Source organism: Cricetulus griseus (assembly GCF_003668045.3).
Source record: "Cricetulus griseus strain 17A/GY chromosome 1 unlocalized genomic scaffold, alternate assembly CriGri-PICRH-1.0 chr1_1, whole genome shotgun sequence".
NCBI classification, from domain to species: Eukaryota; Metazoa; Chordata; class Mammalia; order Rodentia; family Cricetidae; genus Cricetulus; species Cricetulus griseus.
In genome coordinates, this window is record NW_023276807.1 from 201,794,270 (window position 1) to 201,799,616 (window position 5,347).

General features: G+C 40.5%; 1 pseudogene; it reads left to right on the plus strand.

Moving 5' to 3' along the window:
• The first annotated feature begins 3,123 nt into the window (after positions 1 to 3,123).
• On the plus strand, positions 3,124 to 3,874 carry LOC100754878 (annotated as a pseudogene).
• Positions 3,875 to 5,347: the final 1,473 nt, after the last annotated feature.

Here is a 5,347-nt window from a genome sequence, read left to right on the forward strand (position 1 = left end):
ACAGAAGCATGGGCAACTTACTGGTTGCTACACTACCGAAGAAAATGTCTTTTCCTCTTCCAGGCAACTATTTACTGTCTCTAATTCCTCACAGAGGGGCAGGGCCTCAAGAGTCCCTCACCACCTCATGACAGAATGTCGACAGTCCAATCTTGTGTAGGTGCTATGTTGTTAATCACAATTGCAGAGAATTCAAGAGGGCAACATTTGAGTCATGCCCAGAAGACATTCTACCTTTCCTCCAGCTCTCATTCTTTCTGCCTCCTTTTCTGATGTTCCCTGAGCCTGAGTTGGGGTGATAATGTAGCACAAATTCTAATTGGTCTTAATAATAAAAATTCAGAGACAGATATTGGAGTTAAAGCTGAAGATCAGAGAAGCAAAGTGGCCAGCTACTAGGGAGTTCTCACCTCTACCAGTTCTCAGACAGAAAGGTCTATCCTGTTCTTAGAGTGCATCCTCAGACTGCTCTGACCTCTTGTCTCTTCCTGCCTTATATTGCTTTCTATATTGCTGGGATTAAAAGCATGGGATCCCAAGGGCTGGGATCACCATTGTGTGAGGTCTGTTTGTCTTTTAGACTGGATCCGTTTTGTGAAGCTCAGGGTGGTCTTGAACTAGTAGAGATCAGTCTGCCTCTGTCTCCCGAGTTCTGGGAATAAAGATGTAGTCCACCACTGTCTGGCGTCTATGGCTAACCTGTGTGTCTAGCTTTGCACTCTGATCTCCAGGCAAGCTTTATTTTTTAGATGATAAACAAAATATCACATGATAATATCTTATTTTGGGCTGATCATACAATATTGACTTTGTATAAATAACTTAACCTTATGCCTTAGGTCTTTCATTGAAGAATGAGGAGAGCAGCAATACGAATATCATAGGGTTGTTATGACTGTTAAGTGAGCTCACATGTGTAACACATTTAGAGTTGTGTCTAATACAGTCAGTGTTATTCATTATTATTTTGAGTTGTAACATGCCAGCTAATCATTTGACATTGGAAATTTTTTTCCTACCACACAAATCAACATGGGTGAGGGCATTAATATATTTATGGAGGGATAAAAAAAGCAATAACATGCAATACATACCCAACTGTTGACTGTGAACTTTAAGCTTTATTTTAGTGATGTCAATAACATTTATCCTCCCCTGTAATTGGAATGGAGTTCTTATATCTAAGTCACTTGTTGTTGGGCCATAAATGCATGTTTCCAAAATTTGGATCAAAAAGGACATATGCTGGAGTCAGGTCACTTGGGAATCCCTTGGGGATGCCTGTTGCTGGGTTGAGTGTACTGTGACCCTTTTCATTTTCTTCTAGTGGCACCAAAGACAAGGTTGCTTACCTCCAAATACCTTTGGGTAATTTCTGACAGAGGTCCTCAAAGCAGGAAGTGGATATCTCCCTTAGTGAAGGTGATGGAGAAGGCTTGTAGATTCAAAATACTTTTATTCAGATAAATACCAGCCAATCGCAAGCCAGAATGTGCCCAGAGGCAGCAAGGCAGGGAGGCCAGAGAGAAGGGGTATCCACATGTGCCTAGTCCCTTAAGAATTGTCCCTTCATCATCTTTGACCTCCCCTGACCACGCTCTCACGGGTGTGGCCAGGCACACCTGTAGGGGCTACTAGGAGACAGGGCTACAGTGTCTCCCTAAAATTCCCCTTTTAGTCTAAAAGAGGATTAAGACTTAATGGTGTAAAACATCCAAAATTAACAATCATAAAGGTGAAATACAAGAAGATACAATAATCTGCTATTGCACATCCTAACTATGTCTATTCTGGCTAAGCCCTAAAGTCATGTGGAAAGGGTTTCTAACTTGAACACCTCCTTCCAATCCCAACTTTAAACGATAAGAAAGTTATTCCTAACTAGGCTTACACTACCCTAATAAACAATAATGGGGAGTGGGGGCATAGCATCTTCTAAGTTACTTCCTGCTGAAATGGGACGATGGTAGCCCTGTGGGGTCCTGTGGAAAAAAAAATGTTAGTACAGGGAAAGTCTTTAATGGGTTATCTCCAGTCCACGTTAGATGGAATTTGCTTGATTGAAGATCTAGGTTGAAATCCTCAACTTGATTGAAGTCAGTACTTGAGGCTCTGGTAGGGTGTCAGTTGAAACGGAGTAAGTTGGATCCAGTGCAGTCGAAGAGGTATGGCCCAGTTCCTTTTCTGGAGCATCCAGGGATTGTCGTTACCCATTGTAACTCTTTTTCTGCCTCAGCAGATAATATTCGTGGACTGTTTAGGTCCTTTTACTTTTAATGAACAGATTACCTAAAAAAACAAACACTTTTTTCTTCTATCACTTACAAATATTAAGATATCAAATATTAAGATTAACTCCCTCAAAATAAATAATTCAATGGTCCTTAGGGACAGACTTATATAGCCAGTCCCACAAACTAGTTTTAAGGATGTTTTTGTCATTCTAAAAAGGAGTCTTCCATCTTTATTGTTTGGTGGCATCCCCTTCTTGACTCATCTTTTCCCCAGTGTATCTGTTTTATTTATTTTTTTGTTTTCAACCCTGCCCCTATTTTGCAGGTTTTTAGAAATAGGGAGTGTCAAACATCCTGACTGTTCAGTACAATTTCAGATTCCAGACAATGCCATCATCCTGAAGGGAGGTTTTCTGGCAAACAATCTAGCCATGGAATCAGCCATGAAAACCAGTTTCTCATGTTCTAACCAAGATTGAATGACTCAAGTCTGCTATGTACCTTTATGAGGATGAGGCCATTTGTGGTTCATTCTTATCCTATCACATAAGCTGAGATGTCCCTCATGAGCATCTATTGTACTTACCCTTCTGTGGGCTTGAGGGGAGGTGTCTTCTCTCTACCCTTTTAACTGACAAAAGAAAAATTAGCTGGAGAAAAAGCTCATTTACATTCGTAATTCATATGCTCATAAGAGGGCTCATTGAGGATCTCAAAGGAGAAATTAAAATTTGGGGCTTATAATTAATTTAGTGGGTGAAGGCCTGGAAATGAAGGCTTCTGTGAGAATTTTATGGGAACAGATAGACTTCTTTATGAGAGATTAGTGGATTTTCTGGAGAACATATGTGAGATAAGAAAGTTTATGACATCTACTCATGAAAGTAGGATGTTGCTCTGTGGCCTGTTGGATCAGTACCATGGGCTTCATTGCACTGAGCATGACCTGTCAGCCTGCATGTTCTCTCTTGATGGAAGAGTTTTTCAAGTTGAGTATGCATGAAGGCGGTGGAAACAATAGCTATTGAGATCAGAGGTAAAGATGGTGTTCTCTTGTGGTAGAAAAGCTAGTCCTTTCTAAATTTTGTGAAGAAGGCTCCACTAAATGACTTTTTAATGTTGATAGACATGTTGGAATGGCAGGAGCAGGTCTTTTGGCAGATGTCCATTCATTAGCAGACATAGCAAGAAGAGAAGTGTCCAACTGTAGATCTAATGTTCATTGTAGCATCCCCAACATCTTGCAGACAGAGTGGCCATGTACTTACATGTTTACACATTCTACAGGGCTGTTAGACCTTTGGCTTCAGTTCCATGTTAGGGTCTTATAGTGTAAATGGCGGTGCACAACTCTATGTGAGTGACCCATCAGGTGTTTGATGTGGTTATTTGTCTGTGTCATTGGCAAAGCCAGGCAAGCTGAAAAGACAGAAATAGAAACGCTTCAATGAAAGAAATGACCCACCGTGATGTAGTTAAAGAAGTTTACATTGTACACGATGAAGTTAAGGATAGAGCTCAGGTGGGTTTGCAAATGAACTAAAGAAAGACATGAAATTGTTCCAAAAGATGGTGGGAGCAAAGAAACAGGGGAGGAATCTTTGAAGGAAGAAGATGAATCGGATGATGAAAATCTGTAACATTTTCTTTACCATCTCTTCTCTTTTACATTCTCTGACAGTCCCGTATGACTAGTACCATGGATTATACATACCCACCAGCCAATTTTCATAACATTTTCTTATAAGCATTCAGGTTTAATAAATATACACTTGAAAATATTATTGGGTAATTGAGGGCATTTGCTTGATATTAAAATGTAAACTCATGTTTGATTACAAATTCTTAGTGCCGGGACTCAGGCGGAAGGATTGAGCCCACAAGTCAAAGTCCAGCCTGAGCTATACAGCAAAAAAGCTTAGGGAACATACTATCCAGTCAGATTTTAGAATTTAAAAATCTGATTTTATTTTATGTAGACTTTAAAATTTGTATTAGAAAATAAAACAGACAAAGAGAAAGATTGCAGTGCCTCGCTTCTTTGCGGCAGGAAACTCCCTGAAGAGGGGGTTTGTGGGAACTTTGCTCCCTCCTTTTCCTGGGAGTAGACTACTTGAAGACAGTTTTATTTCTCAGAAATTTCTGCTGTAATCAGATCAGAAGAGCTCTGGGCAATCTTTGTTCAGCTTAAAACAATATTTGTATCACGCTGAATGCAGGCTATATTCAGGTTCTCGGGTGGTGCTTTGCTTTTAGAGTCAGAACATTTGGGAAAGCAACGCCAAATCACCTATTGGATTTTTATTTAATAAGCCTCCATCTCAAGAGATCTCTAGTGCTTTTCCACAGATCTGGGAAAAAATTTTTTTTCATCTAGCTTTTTAAGTTGCCTTTGGCAGGAAGTGTTTGTTTGAAAATGCCCTACTTTGCCGCAGCAAGAAGCAGACTAATTTTAAGCCACTTGAAGGACTGCACTCCACTTGGGTTGCTGGTTCCTCTTTATACCCCCAGGTTGACTTCTAGACAGTGACACAGGTTGTTTGGGTTTCCATAGGACTTCGCGCCTGGCTCAGTCTACTGGACATGGTACACACCCTGTTTCCTTCAGGAACGCAGCAGACTCTCCTCTGGTTAACCTCCCACTGTGGGTTTTGAAAGAAGGAAGAGGCCTTGCAGAACCGCCTGGGCGTCCTCGCTGCTGCGGGTTAAGACAGACAATAGCATGTGGGCAACTATGACGCCTTTCCCTCTCCTCTTGCAGACAGCCTCTGCTCCACTTAGGTCTTGGCTTTCTTCCCATTGCTCTGATAGTGGTTACAAGGCCCTAGGTGCTCAGTGTATCTGAGCTTTAAAAATTCCTTTAATTTAACCATCCCTTTCAAATCTAGTTTCCTTTAGGCACCAACTTTTGTATACAGGTTTTCTATGTGATTAATAAATCATTTTGGAAACTATTATTAATATGTTTATCATAACAAGATCTGCTTATGCATTGGTTCCACTGGCTGCTTTTTAAAATATCTATTGGAAGCTAATAATGTTTGAAAAAAATGATAGCTCTCCCCACTTATAAACCTGACCTTTTAAAATGGTGCTCATGCTGGCGACTCAAT